The 16,791-nt window shown below is 45.1% G+C and overlaps 1 long non-coding RNA gene across 2 annotated transcripts in view; it reads left to right on the top strand.

Annotated features, from left to right (window-relative positions):
* Positions 1 to 16,791, top strand: part of LOC311599991 — a 19,922-nt gene extending 3,131 nt beyond the window's left edge. The window contains exons 2-5 of one of the 2 annotated variants that reach the window (XR_014780103.1): positions 562 to 715; positions 2,584 to 2,758; positions 15,167 to 15,271; positions 16,020 to 16,791. This is a non-coding gene — a long non-coding RNA (uncharacterized lncRNA). The remainder of the gene's footprint in view (positions 1 to 561; positions 716 to 2,583; positions 2,759 to 15,166; positions 15,272 to 16,019) is intronic. The other variant, XR_014780104.1, reaches the window with a different exon arrangement.

Here is a 16,791-nt window from a genome sequence, read left to right as displayed (position 1 = left end):
AGATCCAAAGATACCAGGCATACGCACGGTACATATACCCACACGCAGGCAAAACATTCATGCACATAAAACAAATAAACCTAAAGAAATCAAAGTCAGCAAATATTTTAGAACAAACCCTTCTAGTCTGAGAGATAAATCTCAAAGGCATTACAGTGATCACGAGGATATAAACAAATAATCACACGGAGTGACCAACAACTGGGTCACCGCTTAAGCTGTGGGTAGCAAACCTTTATGGGGCTGTGTGATTAAATGTGGGAATCCTGAAGCATCTGTCAACAGCAAAGGGTTTCTGAGTGGATAAAGACCAAAAAAAAAAAAAAAAAAAAAAAAAAAAAAAAAAAAAAAACTCAGGGAGACCTGGGGGCCGAAAAACCTGCAGCTTCTGCTATTAACTGCCAGAGATTCTGGATCAAGTCAGCCAGTCTCCCAGGGATTTCTTTGTCTCATGTGTAAGATGGTCACCCTAGAAACTTACTTGATCTGCCTTCCTTTTGTTTTTTGTTTTGTTTGAGACGGAGTCTTTCTAAGTAATCTTGGTTGTTCTTGACCTCACAGGAATCCACTTGTGCTGCCTCTCTCCAGAACGCTGGTGTTAAAGGCTGTGCCACTACCCCCCAGGAGATCCTAACTTACTTTAATACTGTACCCAGTCGAAGCCCTGTAGTCCCTCATTCCTTCCACTGTGGAAGGACTCCTTAAACTTTTAAAGGTAAAAGCATTTTTATTTTATGTGTAGTTTGCCTGCAGGCATGTTGGTGCACTGCTCACATGCTTGCTGCCTTTGAAGGACAGAAGAGGGATTGGATCCCCTGGAACTGGGGTTATAGATGGTTGTGAGCTGCCATGTGGGTACTGGGAATCGAACCCAGGTCCTCTGGGAGAGCAGTCAACATTTTAACCACGGATCCACCTCTCCGGCCCCAGCTCTTAGATTTTTTTTTATGTTTGAAATTGCTGAGAAAATTCTATATGACCCGAGGTATATACAAATGGGTCTCCAAATCAAGCATTTTCTAATAGTAAGTATACATTTATTTTAAAATAATTCTTTGACATCCATATACTCTTATAACTTACTTACAGGGAAAGCCACTCTGCACATGGATGAGGTGCTTGTGCTTATTTACTTTTGTTAAGAATTAAATCTTGCCTGAGCATTTGATATTGCAGGATGTGGAACTCCTTCCATGCTTCTCAGAGTGGTTGAATGTTTTGATTTTGTAATTTTCAATGCCAAGATCTCCACTTGCATAAGTATGTAGTGCAGAATGGCAGAAGTTGGTTTAGAACCACTTCAGAAATTGTTGGAAATTCTACCCTAATCTCAAGCCAAAATTCATTCACTGATTTTAGAAAATGAAACTCAATTCATCATTTCAAACAGTAGTTTTAAATTTCCAACATTCACATATACAAGAATCCAAAGATATACTATAATACAGTATGAAACTTACATACCAAGAAGTGATGGTCGGACAATATAAACAGTCTTGGTTTTTGTAAATCATTGTTTCTATATAAGCAGAAAACTGGTGAGGCAATGCAGTTTATAACACAGTAGTAGTGGTAGTCTGGGCCGAGGTGTTTCAGGCAATGTTGTTGGTACTGCATGCTGTGATGGCCTATGGAGCACAAAGTGCGTATGTCGACTGTTCAGAACCCAACTTTCAGTGAGCTTGTTCAATGCAACATAGGCAAGGGAGGCCAGAAGCACCTGGGATTCATCTTGTGTTTTGTTTGTTTATTGATTGTTTTGAGACAGATTCTCGACACACAGCCCAGGCTTATCCAGAACAATTCGGCCTTGAACTTACAGTGGAGATCCTCCTGCCTCTGTGTCTGCCATGGTGGGCTTACAGGCATGAGCCACGATGCTGGGCTGTACATTTGACGCTGAATTAACTTGTTGTTCATGACCTCAGAGGCCTTTCACTGTTGCCAAATGCTACAGGGCCTCCAACTGAGTGTCACGAACCTCACATTCGGTGCCACACCTTTGTACAGAGCGCATACCTGCTGTTCAAGAAGCTGTGGCCCGGTTGCTGGTCACTTTGTCTGATCATTTGCCTATATTCTCAGGCTCCCTCCTAACCTCGCCCCAGTGTGGTACAGTTTGGTCTTGAACGCAGGATCATCCTGCCTCAGCCTCCCAAGCGCTGGGATTACAGGTCTGGGACACCACCATTCCCGGCAGGCTGGCAGCCCACTTCATTTTTTCTGAACAACGGCTCAGATTATCTTGGAGAAAGGGCCTTGCTTCTGCTTGAGGAGAAAGAGGTGTCAGGTCCACGGTGTTAGCCTAAGGAATCCCACTGCAGCCTTGGTGAATGTGTGCAGCCTCCCTTGAGGACACAAGCATCCAGATAGGGTGTTGCCTGGGCTTAGAAGACCATCTGTGAGTCCTCCAAAGGGATTATGGAGGAGGGGATCTGGTTGTGTCAGCTCTTGCCAGCCAATACAGGGCAGAGTTGAAAGCACGGTACTCAACAGGTGGGAGGGCAGGACAGTCAGGTACCTGGCACAGATTGCCAGTGGCTCTACATAAAGAGAATTACCCTGAATTACTTTCTTTCAAAGGGAGCTGTGGGTGTGAGAACCCTTTAACTTTCACCCACCTCTTCCAGTTTGCATCCCATTGTTTACTCTGGCCTTTTGGGCATGGATATTTCCCTAAGCCGTGGAAGAACCGCAGCTTGCTCATCTTTGTATCTCCCAAGACCAGCCAACTGCATAGTATACAACTGATAAGAAAGTAAGTAAGAGATGATTGTGTTGAGTATGTCTTGGAGCTGGGGAAGTGACTCGGTGGTTCAGTACACTGGCTGCTCTTTCAGAGGACCTGGGTTCAGTTCCCAGGACCCAAGTGGCAGCTCACAACCATCTGTTACTGCAGTTGGAAAGGATCCAACGCCTTCTCAGCTCCATAGCACACATGTGGTGTACAGACATACATCCAGGCCAAACACCCACACATGTAAAATAAAAATTTAAAAATAAATAAATACATAAACATTTTATAATTTTTTCTTCAAAATGGTAAGACTTCATAGAGTAGATAAAAATTGAACTGGATCTTGTTGAATAGGCAGAATTTTAGCAGAGAGTTTCACACCGGAGGGTGCTAATAATGGTGGGAGCTGGTGTCAGCCTGGGAAAGACTTGAGGCAGAATGATACAGAGCATTTTAGAAAAGGGGGAGAAGTCCAGTGTGGCTTGAACAATAGAGGAAATAGGCTATTAGACAACTTTCTGTTACTATAACCAAATACCTGATACAATGAACTTATTCAGGGAAACGTTTATTTTGGCATAATTAATTTTACTATGTGTGCATTTATGTTTGTGTGTGTGTGTGTACATATCTGTCACTGTATGTGTGTGTGCCCGTGTGTGTGTGTGTGTGTGTGTGTGTGTGTGTGTGTGCATGCACGTGTGCGTGCTCGTACCTGCCCGTGGAGGCCAGAAGAGAGCATCAGGTCCCATGGAACTGGGCTTACAGGTCCTAGGAATCGAACTCTGGTCCTCCGCCAGAACAATAAGCACTTTTACAGATGAGCCACCTCTCCAGTCCTTTGGCTCACAATTTTAGAGTTCCCCCAAAACCCCAAAACCCATACACATAAAGTAACAAAAATATAATTAAAAAACTTTTTAGTGACTCTTTACGAATTTCATATCATACACGCAAATCCCAATCCCACTCATCTTTCTGTCCCTTAGTATCTGTCTTCTGCCCTTGCAACCTCCCCCCACCACCAAAGGAAAAAAATTAGAATGAAAAAAAAATCATGTCGTGGAAGCTGTAGTGTGTCACAGTGTGTTTTGCAGTATATATCCTTTTGTCCACACAGCTTTACTTGCAAATGTTCATTGCAATGAGTCATTGGTGTGGCGCCCGTGCCACCGAGGTACCGAGTCAAGGGCGAGGGACTGCGGATTTAACTCACACACACATACACACACAATAACACAGTGAGTCCTTCATGCTAAGAGAGCGGCAGCAGTGGTAGCAGCAGCAGCCACAACAACAACCTTTATTCGGTGTTCAAAGAGCCTTCTTATAGGCGGCAAAACAGGAATGCCACTCGCAGGTGAAATCCCTCAAGAGGTGATTGCACACAGGAAGAAAAGTCCCAAGGAGGGGTGGGGTGCAGTCTCAGAGCAGTAAACATGACCAGCTGACCCACATAAACACAGACATGGAAGCAGCTAGAAACAGGACATGAAACAGCAACACAGGCAGGCAGCCTAGTCGGGCCTGGTTCCTACAATAGGACTGGTTCAAGATCTCTGTCTTCTGCTACACCATCAATACTTGATCTTGACGGGGACTCCTCTCAGATATGTGTTGTTGTCCTGTGTCATGGAGACCCCATGGCATTAGATTTGCAGGACCAACCCTTTCACCAACTCCAGCAGATCATAGATGGAATAGATGTTGGGGTGGGCCAACTTAAAGCCCTGCATCTGGGCCAGAGAGGTAGCTGAGTTTGTCCCACCAGCTGTCCTGCACCCACACCATCAGGCAAGGGGCAGGGTCAGCTCTCCTGTTCTCATGTCCTTGAGGCTGGCTCACCTGCACCGGCCCCGGCCCCACTGCCACCAGGGCCAGATCTACTGTGCTGCTCAGGTGAGGTGCAGAGCCTTCTCTCTCAAGTGCTGCAGCTGGTGAGGGGCAGGGACAGCAGCTCTCCTGCCTGCTGGCAGCAAAGGGAGGGGTTGGGGTGGGGTGGAGGGTATCTCTCCCTTGCCCATGCCACCCCATAGCAGTCAAGGGACAGGATTAGATCTCCAATGCTCATAGCCTGGGGCTGGCTCACCTGTGCTACCCTCCCCGCCCCCAATCATGGGTCAGCTCTACTGTGCTGCCCAGGTAAGGAGCAGGGACAGCTCTCTCAAATGTGGTGTCAAGAAAAGGTCAGAGTTAGCTCAACATAGTGCCTCAGGTGGCAGGCCAGACCAGAGACATTTGCATGACTTTTGGTGGTAACATGGCCCTGGGACAACAACACAGACCCCCAAACTTCCATTGGACCACAGACCCAGCCATGGCCCGGATGTCCCCGTAGCCTCTGGCAACAGCTCAGGCCACTCAGGTCAGCATGTACCTCCCCGCCTCAGGCAGCATGGCTCTCAGATATCCACATCTTCTCTGGTGGCAGCCCAGACCACGAACATCTGCTTGGTCTTTGGTGGTTACTTGGGCCACAGACCCAAGCTGCAGTAGGATCATGGACTCAGACAGACCTGACGCTTGGTGGCAGCCCAGACCAGGACCTCACCATGGCTTCCTGGTATCTGCCTGTTCCTCACTGATGTTGTGTTTAAACTTTATTATATTTGGGGTATTGAAGCCTCTACCTCCCTTCCACCAATCCTTTAACCCTGGGTAAGAGAAGTGCAGAGGGGGCACAGACCCCTTTAGTTCTCCTGGGCTGTTTAGAGTCAATTGGGTTCTTTCAGGGCAATACCAATCTCCGTCAACAGCAAAGGCAGCAAGCACTCTCCTTGAGCCACTGCTGTGCTGAGACGTTTCTCTCTGTTTATCTCCAAGCTGCTATACCATGTCTCAGGTCTCTCCAAACTGCAACACACCACGCTTTCTATCTCGAGGCTCTTCTATTTATCTCCCTCAGAATCCTAGACCATGCCCCTCCCCTCTCCATGCTGCCTGAGGCAGGCTGTTAGAAACTGCTTGAGTGTCTTTCTTCTGTCATGGCTGAGTTGGGCACTTGGGTCAAAAACATACTTAAAAAAAAAAGATTGTTTTGGTCTAGAGAGATTGCTTGGTGAGTTAGAGCACCTGTCTTTGGGTCTGCCCACGGAGCTTCAATCTCTGAAACCTACATGGTAGGAGAGAACCAGTTTTCTGACCTCCACATGCTGCTACGACATGTGAGTGTGTATGTGTGTGCACACACATATAATAAATATATATATATATACACATAAACAAATGTAATAAAAATTTAAAGGATTGTTTTGATTTATTGACTATTGGAAAAAAATCAGTGATGTGCTGCTTTACGATACCTCTCTTGGGCTAGAAAGATGGCTCAGTGGTTAAGAGCACGCATTGTTCTTACAGAGGGCTCAGGTTTGATTCCCAAGACCCACGTGACAGCTAGCAACTGTCTGTAACTCTACTTCCAGGGGATCTGTCACCAGCGCACAGACATACATACAGGCAAAACACCGATACACATAAAATGAAAAAACAATCTTAAAAGAAAAAGCCACCTCTTGTTCTCACATCTCCAAATGCTCTGGGTACCACTCTTGGAGAGCCTCACTCTGAGAAATGTAGCTCAGAGGCATTTCAAATGTTGTGGAATTTCCATCATGCTGGCATCACCCTTGGACCACCTGCGGAGGAAAGATTTTTTTGTGTGTGTGTATAACTTTGAATCAGGGATGTGTGGAAGAAAATCCTGATGTCCTCGATTGCCTTTTGTTTTCCAGGAACCTCTGTAGTCAATTACTGTGACAGGTTGATGTCAGAGCTTGAGTATGACAAGGGTGTCAGGGACTGACAGCTGCTTAGAGGGTTGGCCCATCTTGCAGCATCTGTGTTCCTGGAAATAGAGCTCTGATCAGCAGCAGGAATTCAGGACACAAGCTCATGGCCATCCAGGCTTCCTCTACAGGTCGAAAGCGTAGGCTTTTGGCCTAAGCTCTGTAGGACAGAAGAGGGGACACTTTGCTCCAGCAGAGAGGGAGAATGTTAGGAGAGAATAACCAGGTGGGCCCGTCTTTAAGTAAACTTCAAATAGGAAAAAAATCTAGACACAGGGAAGAAGTATCAGGTTTTGTTTAGATTTATTTTAAAATTTCAATAACTAAAGTTACCGAATTTCCCCATAACAACTGTCATTTAAGCTCCAAGTTAAAGCAATCCTTCTCAGAGGAAGGAGGCTCGCAAGCCCCGGGAAGCTTGCACAGTCACAAGATTGACAGGCCCCTTGCCTAAGTTGAGAAAAGCTGTAACCGCTGCTGGGGGAGGGAGCACAGTCTCTGATGATGCTGACTGCAAGGTGTGCAGGGACCTCCAGGAACGCATCCCTGTGAGTCACCCCCACTTTGGGGTGGCTGTCTGGTGGTGCAGCTGCCTCTGAGTCCCATGTGCAACCCAAGTAAACTCATTGGCTCACCAAGCTAGACTTGGGTGGAAGAGTTTCTTTAGTATACTGGAGGGACGTTTGTTCACATCTTCCCAGGAAAAGTCACATGGTGGCTAAGTTCTCCACTTAGCCTTTTGAGAATAATGGCCTAGGTAGAAAAAGTTGAATTTTTTTTTTTTTTACCATGTAGTTCAGGAACACCACTGTGCAGAGTTCAGTTTGCTCCAGCAATGACATTAGTAATTATAATAGAGACAAGCTTATTATTCGGATCCTGACTCATATTTACAAGACATTTTGAAGTTTTATAAGGCTGGACACTGAGTCATCAAGTTTTGATGACCTCATAGGCAATACAACACTGCTTTATAACTTTTAGAGTGGGAGAAAGATGTCACATCAAAGGCTAGTCATAAATAAAGACTGCTTTACAGGGGCACGGAGTCCTTTCCAGCTTGGGTATGGACAACTGTACTGAGCAGGAGTTAGTCAAGTTTATATGGAGTTCTCGCTGGGTCCTCTGGCTGGTCTTAGGTATGCAGGGCAGGCATAAAGTCAAGGTGCCCATATCTTCTAATCCCAAGCTCAGGGATTCTGGTATTTTAAAGATTTTTTAAAAATGTCATGTATTGTTGCTGAGAGAGATTGGGAGATACAGTCTGGGCCCCAATTATAGAAAAATCGAACACTTTGTATCTCCATCTGGGCAGAAGACTATCTGAGAGTATAACTGACCGAGGTATGCGTGGTCATTGGTTCAGCACAGCTGCTCAGGCTTAAGCAGAACGTTGAAAGCCACAGTCCTTGCCTGAGGGAGCTTGTTGTGTAACGGTGTGCGAATCAATGTTAAGTGCACAGTGTGTGGGGGAGGGGGTCGTCTGGAGAGACAGCTCAGCAGTTCTGGCGGAGGATGTAGGTGTGGTTCTCAGGACACACAGGGTGGCTCGCACTCATCTAAAGACCCAGCGCCCTCTTCTGACCTCCACGGGGAGAAGGCATGCAAACAGCTCCCAGACACACAATGCAGACAAAACGCACATGCACATTAAATAGTAAATGCAGACCACTGCTGATTTAGAATCTGGGAGGCAGCTGGTACACTGGGAAGAACTGGGACTGAACTAAGGAATAAACATTTGACAAGATCATCCTTGGAGTTGTATGGGCAGTTGCTTTGAGGGGAAGAGAGCAGATGTTAAAAGGTAAGGACAAAAGTCCAGGTGAGACACACAGAGCAGATGGATAAATTGAAGTCTCCAGCTTCTCAGGAAGAGAGGTCCTGATAAACAAGCCACCAGCGTACCAGACTAGCAGCGGTAAACACAATAAAAAGAAAGTAGGTGAAATTATCCTTATATTCCACATATTGTAATTTAAAAAAGAAAATTCTTAGAGACATTTCATAGCAAGGCCAAGGTCAGTACAGCAGAAATATGTGCACATTCAAGTTTTATTTTAAAATTACATTTTTAAATTTGTGTGTGTGTGTGTGTGTGTGTGTGTGTGTGTGCACACATGCATGTAGGTGATGTATATCACCACCATGGCACATGTGTGGAGGTCAGAGGACAACTTGCAGGAGTAGGTTCTCTCCTTCTATCATGTGGGTCCCTGGATTTGAACTCACATAATCAGGCTTGGTTGCAAGCGCCTTTACCTGTTGAGCCATCTAGCTGTCCCCATACCTAAGTGTTAATGCACAAACACCATTATAGTGAGAATTTTGCAATTTTTTTGAAAGAATACAGAGGGCTGGAGAGATGGCTCAGAGGTTAAGAGCACTGTCTGCTCTTCCAAAGGTCCTGAGTTCAATTCCCAGCAACCATGTAGTGGCTCACAACCATCTATAAGGTGATCTGGTGCCCTCTTCTGGAGTACAGGTGTACATGCAGGCAAAACATTATATACATAATAATAAGTAAAATTAAAAAAAAAAAGAATACAGAAATGTTATGGGAGTATGTTTTTGTTTTAATCTCAGGTGTGGGGAGCTACTTTGAAGCAGCTGACTATGATTTGCCTTGTGCTTTCTCAGGGGCGTGTGGTTTATGCCAGCTGAGTGTGTGCTGTTTGGAATCTGGGAACTCTTCAGAGGGTATATAAATGCTAGGGCCCTGAGAGGTGGGGCTGCTGTTGTTGGCTGGGTGGTGGATGGATGCTGTTGGATGCTATTTATCAAGTAGTTGTGTGCAAAGAAATGAGAAGAAGAAATAAGATATCCTGATGGAGGTCAAACTTGTCCCAAGGAGCTCAGCTCGATGCTCCCTAATCAGCAGGAAGCAGTCTAAGGATAACATTACCCTCTTTCCCCTCTATCCATTTTTCTCTCCTATCTAGTGTTTGGGGGCTAATAATGGTGGAGAAGGGTGGAAGAGAGCAAAGAACCCACAAAGTAGCAAACTCCAGCTATACACCATAGCCTCAAATACATATAAAAGTGAAAATTAAGAGAACTAAAGGAAAAACATTCAAATACAACCATGATGGGTGATTTTTAACAGTTTTTCCATATAACTGCAGATGAAAAACCAGCAAAGATGGAAGACTTGAAAAAAATCACAGCTAATTCTATTTAACTTATAAATTAAGATGATACCCAACAATTGGGAAGACAACCCCAATTCAAGGTACAAAGACAGAACACTAACCCAAACAAATTGCTGGGCCAGAAAGTTAGCTTTGGCGGTGTGCAGAGGACAGAATGGGAAGAGTACGTTCTTGGTATAGAATAGACTGGAAATGAGTAACAAAAATATGAGTAGACCATATAAAATGTTTAGAAAGGGGCTGGAGACATGGCCTATTAGTGAAGAGGACATATTGCCCTTGCAGAGGATCTGGGTTTAGTTCAAGAAAAAGTAGATTGAAAAACCAATAATATAAAGTAGAAAAAGAACCAAAATAAACCCAATGAATAAAAAAAAAATGAAAAAAAAATGAAATAGTAGGAATAAGAACAGAGGTCATGTCCATAGATAGGACCAGCAGAGACAAAGTTTATCAGTAAAAGAAACCAATAAATTGATAAGCCAGCAGCAAGAGTGACCAAGCGAAAATAAATGGAATCCTCAGAGCATATTAGAAAGTATAAAATGAGAGAGCACAACAGGGCCTGGAGACTATGAGAGCTCAAAGAGGAATATTACGCACAATTTGATGCCAATACATCAAAAAAATTTGTCACAGAAAATTTCAAACTCTGTGTAAAACATAACGTATTAACACAGACCAACAGAATTGGGTGTGGCACGGTGCACACTTGTAATGCAGTCACCCAGCCGTCACAGGCAGGAGAATCAGAAGCTTAGGGTCATCGCATCTTCTTACTGAGTTTGAGCACAGACTCAGATGCATGAGACCCTGTGGTAAAGACAAAAACAAACCACCATGGAAATAAAGAAAACAGAATGCTTTTATATCTGTCAAATATTAGGTTCAAATATTGAAAGCCTCTTGAGGAAGAAAATTTGCATTTCAGATGGCTTCACTGGTGAACTCTTCCAAATGTGTGTGGGGACAATATGCACCTTGTACACAATTCTAGGAAGACAAAAGAAAAAAAAAATAAAGGAACTACTATCCAATGAATTTCACAAATATTTTTACAATTATTGCTATTTAAACCTGTTAAAGACAAAAGGAGAAAAGCAAGCTAGATGACACTATCCTAAACAAAACACAGCTGGCTCCAACAATATGAAACACCATAACCAATCTACTTATCCCTTGAATCAAGGCTGGTTTACTATCTGAAAATCAGCTCTGGTCATCAATTCGTCATTAACAGACTAAGAACTGTAATCACAGCCATCTTAATAGGCAAGAGAAAATCACATGAAAAATTCAGCCAGAGCTAGAGAAATGGCAGAGCAGTTAAGAGCAGGTACTGCTCTTCCAGAAGACTGGAGTGTGGTCCCCTGGCCTCTGCCTCACGAGTGTTGGGATTAAAAGTGTGTACCACCATGGCCCAGTTCAAACGCTTATCATTACATGGATAAAAGGTATCTCCTTGTAGCTCCTTTAGAAATGGCCACCGAAAACTGGGCGTGGTGGTGCACATCTTTAACCCCAAAACTCAGGAGGAAGAGGCAGGTGAGGTGGATCCCTGCTAGGTCCATACCAGCCTGATCTACATAGTGAATTCCAGGACAGCCAGAGCTACAAAGTGATACCTTGTCTCAAAGCAAAGCAAAGCAACTCCCTAGCCCCCTACACCCCCCCATGCCCTCTCCTGCTCCCCACACGAGGCTGGGCTTTCGGGAGGCAGAGGCAGAGTGGATTATCTGTGAGTTTGAGGCCAGCCTGGTCTACACAGTGGGTTCCAGGACAGCTAGAGTTATATAACAGAGACTCTATCTCAGAAATAAATACATAAAAGACCATGACTCCAACAGCACAGTCACTATTCTCCAGCTCTGGGAGCCAGAAGTTGAGCATCAGTGGTGGGTCCAATGGGGGTGGGGTGGGGGATATAATTCCTTGCCAGGCTTGTGGCTCCATCATCCCAGTCTCCATCTCTGTGATCATGTTGGTTGTCTTGCCTGTGCCAAATCTCAGGACACGTGCCTGTCTATGTGTGTCCCTTGAACCATTAGAAACATGACGGGAGTATCTCAGTACGTAGTTTCTAAAAACTCACGCTTTCATTCCCAAGCAGTGTAGCACTGGCCTGTAATCCCAGCACTAGGGAAGCTAAGGCAGGAGAATGACAGTTCAAAGCCAGCCTGGGCTACAGAATGAGTTCCAGGACAGGCTGAGTAATACAGCCAGACAGTCCTAAATGACAGGAAACTTTCTCCTGAAGATATTCAAGCAGTAAACAAGTGGTATAACCAGACATTGTACAATCCATAGGCTTTTAGGCTGGAGAAATGGCTCAGCCGTTAAGAGCTTGGTCACTGTTCGATTGCTGTGAAGAGCCCAGGACCAAGGCAACTGTTAAAAAGGAAAGCATTTAATTGGGGCAGGCTAACAGTTTTCAGAGGCTTAGTCCACAGCAGGGGGCAGGGTGGCGTGCAAACAGGCGTGGTGCTGGAGAAGTAGCTGAGAGCTTTACATATAGTTTAAAAATTTTATTGGTTCTTTGTGAAATTCACATCTTGCACCCCAGTCCCAGTCATCTTCCCCTCCCCTCAAACCTGTCCTCCATCTCTGCAACCTCCCTTCCAAACAGAGAAAAAGAAATCTTGTTGTGTAAGCTATAGTGTGTCACAGTGGGTCCTACAGTATATCTTTTGGTTCACATATTTACTTGCAAATGCTCGTTGAAATGACTCGTTAGCCTGGTACGAGCCCTCTGGCTTCTGCTACACTATCAACACTGGAACCTCACTGGGACTCCTCTCAGATATCCTGTTGCTGCCCTGTGTCATGGAGATCCTGTAGCTTTGGATCTGTAGGACCAGCCCCTTCATGCACTCCAGCAGTTCATCAGTGGGGTAGATGTTGGGGTGGGCCACTTCAAAGCCCTGGATCTGGGCCTGAGAGGTGTCTCAGCCAGTCACCCTGCCGACACTCCCACTCTCGTACCCTTGACTGGGCCAGCTCTACCCTGCTGCCCAGATAAGGTGCAAAGCCTTTTCTACCAAGAGTTGCAGGTGACAAAGGACATGGCCAGTTCTCCTACTCTCATGAAACCTGGGGTGGGGGCAGCTTTTCTGTAGAGAGGGACAAGGGAGGGGAGGAGGGCATCTCTCTGTTATCTGCACCACTGCACAGCAGACAAGAGGCAGGGCCAGCTCTCCTGCACTCATGCCCTTGAGGCCAGCCCACCTGCAACCCCCACATCCAGGGCCAACTCTATTGTGCTTCCCAGGTGAGATACAAGGCCTGCTCTCCTGAGTGCAAAACACACACACACACACACACACACACGCACACGCACACACACAGAGACAGAGAGACAGAGAGACAGAGAGAGAGAGAGAGAGAGAGAGAGAGAGAGAGAGAGAGAGAGAGAGAGAGAGAGAGGGAGATATTTTTGACACCTCAAAGCTCACTCCCAGTGATACATCTCCTCCAACTAGGCCACACCTCCTAATCCTTCCCAAATAGCTCATCAACTGGGGACTCAGCGTGGGTCACTTTCATTTAAACTACTACAGAGTACTTGCTAAGGTTGCTTCCCAGCACTCATGTGGCAGCTCACAACTGCTTGCAACTCCAGTTCCAGGGGATTATACACCCTCGTTTGGCCCCTGTGGACACCAGATATCTACGCATAAGCGCGTGTGCACGCGCACGCACACCCCCCCCCACACCACACATCTGTGCATGCCTGCATGTCTACACACACATACACAACACAACACCCCCCCACACACACCTAAGTCTTTAAAAATCTATAGCATGGGGTGGAGAGATGGTTCAGCAATTAAGAGCACTTGCTGCTCTTCCAGAGAACCTGAGTTTGGTTCCTACTACACACATCAGGTAGTTCATAACCGTCTTTAACTTCAGCTTTAGGGGATCAGATTCCTCTGGCCTCTAGGGGTACCTGCACTCACATGCACATACCCACATGCACACACACACACACACACACACACACACACACTCTCTCTCTCTCTCTTTCTCTCTCTCTCTCTCTCTCTCTCTCTCTCTCTCTCTCACACACACACACACACACACAATTAAAAATAATAAATTTAAAAATGTAAACCTTTACTTCTCAATGATTGAAACAATGCCACTGAGAGCAGCCTTTGGCTTGCAGAGCATGAGCTCAGGGTCCTGGCTTCAGGGGCTCTGATCACTTTAGCCTTCTGATGCCTGAGGAGCCGAAGCTGGGTGCTTTGCATTCTGCATTCAGCACAGGGTCACCAGCATGGCTGAGTCTCACAAACGTAACACTGGGAGAGAGAATACGCAGGCCCAACAATGGGACAAAATGTGTAAAGTTTATTTCTTCTGTATTGCAATCTTATCCTCTGGCTGATTACTAAGGGGTGGCATGCCCGTCGTCAGCAGGTTGTCTGCTTGTCCCACTGTTGTGTAAGATGAATGTGATGCTTTAATTAAAGTGATGTCTGACATACTTTATCATATTCTGTTCCCCAAGAATTCTTGTCTATAGAAATTGGCATTTATCAATGATTCTGATCCAATCCAATGATTAGGATGGTCACTATAGAATAGTGAATCTATAAGTTTATCACATCACCCACATTCTTTAACTTTTCAATTAAAAAAACAGTGTTCTTTTGTCCACTGTAAATTAAAAGGAGCTATTAGCAGGACTTCATGGGTTCTTTAGTGAGCAATAACACATTTTCGTATGTTTGGCTCAAGTTGTCTCAAATTTAGCTAGTGATGAGTCTCTTCAAGCTGGTTCCCATGTTGCCCTGGCATGTCCCTTGGGCTTCTGAGCACACCCTTAAGTTCTAGCACAAATGTTCCAGGTGCCATAAAGTTTCTGGATTCCTGCACAGCCCTGAAGTCCAGCATTTTCTAAGAGTTTCTAACTTCTTTCAAGAGCATCAGATGGTCAAGACATGGGGAGAATTAGGAAGTTTGTGTGTGTGTGTGTGTGTGTGTGTGTGTGTGTGTGTGTGTGTGTGTGTGTGGTTTCTAACACCACCATACTTTCTTGCCTCCTTCTATTATTTGTTTGCCCAGTGTCCCACAAACAGAACGACAGTCCCTCCAAATACAGACATATGCTCTTACCTAAAAAAAAAAAAAAAAAGCCCATTTGTGTTCTCAGGAGACTGGGGCAAGGGTCATTCTCAGCTGCATAAATGGCTCTGAGGTCAACCTAGGTGACATGAGGCTTGACTGAGAAAACAAAACAAATAAACAAGAAGGAAGCTACATTTAAACCACCTCTTGAATAAAGTTCAATATTTCATTGTAGCTAAATGTCTCTTTTTCCTTAGATAATGTCACCAGTGGATCATGCTATGAGTGTAATTGTACTACTAGATTTATTGCTTTTGCTTATTTAATTTTTTCTTCTTTCTTTCTTTCTTCTCCTCCTCCTCCTCTTTCTCCTCCTCCTCTTCCTCCTCCTGCTCCTCATGCTCTTCTTCTTGAGACAGGATCTCACTGTGAGGCACTGGCTGTCTTGGAACCTACTATGTAAGACCAGGCTGGCCTCAAACTTGTAGAGATCTGCCTCAACTTTTCGAGTGCTGGAATTAAAGGTGTGCATTATCATGTTCAATAATTTTTATTTATTTTTTAGATTTATCTCCTCATATTTGTAGCTTTATTTTTGGAAATGTAAAATATTAAAGTGATTTGAAAGTTGAGCCAAACACACACAGACACAGAGACACACACAAAGATACACACACACACACACACACACACACACACACACACACACACACACAAAGACACACACACACACACACAAAGACACACACACACACACAAAGACACACACACACACACACACACACACACACACACACACACGGAGGAGAGAGGAGCCATTTGCCACCTCGTCTCTTCCAGCTCATATTCATTGCTACCTTGAATCATGTTCTGTCTCTTGATTTGGATGTGAGGTTATGCATGCAATTTAAAAAAAGCATTTATATAGCTGAGTATTGATGGCATGCAGGCTTGTGGATGTTTTATGCTTATATGGAAAAGCCAACAGGAAATCCAGACAGTGAAGTGGGATCGGTAAGCATTATTGAATGAAGAAATTGTTATAGGAATAAGATCTTGCATGGTTACGGGGTGAGTTAAGATGCCCAGAAGGGGGAGCTGGGGGATCAAAGAACAGTCACTAACCAGCCTTTCTGTCCTCTGGAGAGGTGGACCAGTCGCAATAAAGGGAGGGTCTGGGGATCCACAGTCACGCAGCGGCTGGCATGGGAACATGAAGGGGGCTGGTAAAAGACTCAGCAGTAAGTTACCATTGCTTTTCTTCCACTGTAGATGCTCAGCCACGTGTCTTCCGATGGCCTCAGCTAATGGACGGGGATGGCTGCTGGGAAGAACCTGGACAAGGATCGGACGGCTGTGCATCTGTGAGTCGCCCAATACACGTTCAGAGGGTGACAGGATTCTTTGATCTCGCCCTGACTTGAATCTACACAGGGAGACGATACTGGGAAAGTAGTTCCAGTCATATGCCAAGTTGTCACAGACCAAAATGCCACGTGAGAACGGATGGTGGTCTTCACCGTGAGTAGAGGTGGGAGACAGGTGAGGGAGAGTTGGTTAGACTCGGTGGTAATTAGCTGTACAGGGTTAAGGAAATGGGCATCTGAGAATTGGCCCAGGCTCTGTCTTAGACAGAAAAAGGGAAAGGCACAAGAAACAAATGTAGACACAGAGACATGCATTTGCACACACAGAAATCCCATAAAATGAAAGCCCTAATATATACACAAATGACCTGTAGGTTCAAAAAATAATGTCCTATTTAACACTTTAACAAAGAACCTTCAAACATGGTGTTTGTTTATGATGTTTACTTTGTGTTGGTCATCTACTGCCAGGGCACTGGGCCTGCACTTAACAGTTGTTCATTTTTTCAGTGAGAAAACTAATTTTTCATTTGTAAATGGCTACCGATTGGAGATAGCTTCTGGGTTAAGGATGGAGGCATGTGTCCTCTTCTGTCAGCTCTGGGACTTCATCTGGTGCAGATTTGTGCAGGCCCTGTGCACGCTGCCTCAGTCTCTGAGTTCATGCGTGCACCATC

The sequence above is a fragment of the Acomys minous genome, assembly GCF_964271855.1.
Source record: "Acomys minous genome assembly, chromosome: 6".
Lineage (NCBI taxonomy): Eukaryota > Metazoa > Chordata > Mammalia > Rodentia > Muridae > Acomys > Acomys minous.
Note: the sequence above shows the minus strand (reverse complement) of the source record. Positions and strands in the feature narration are given on the sequence as shown.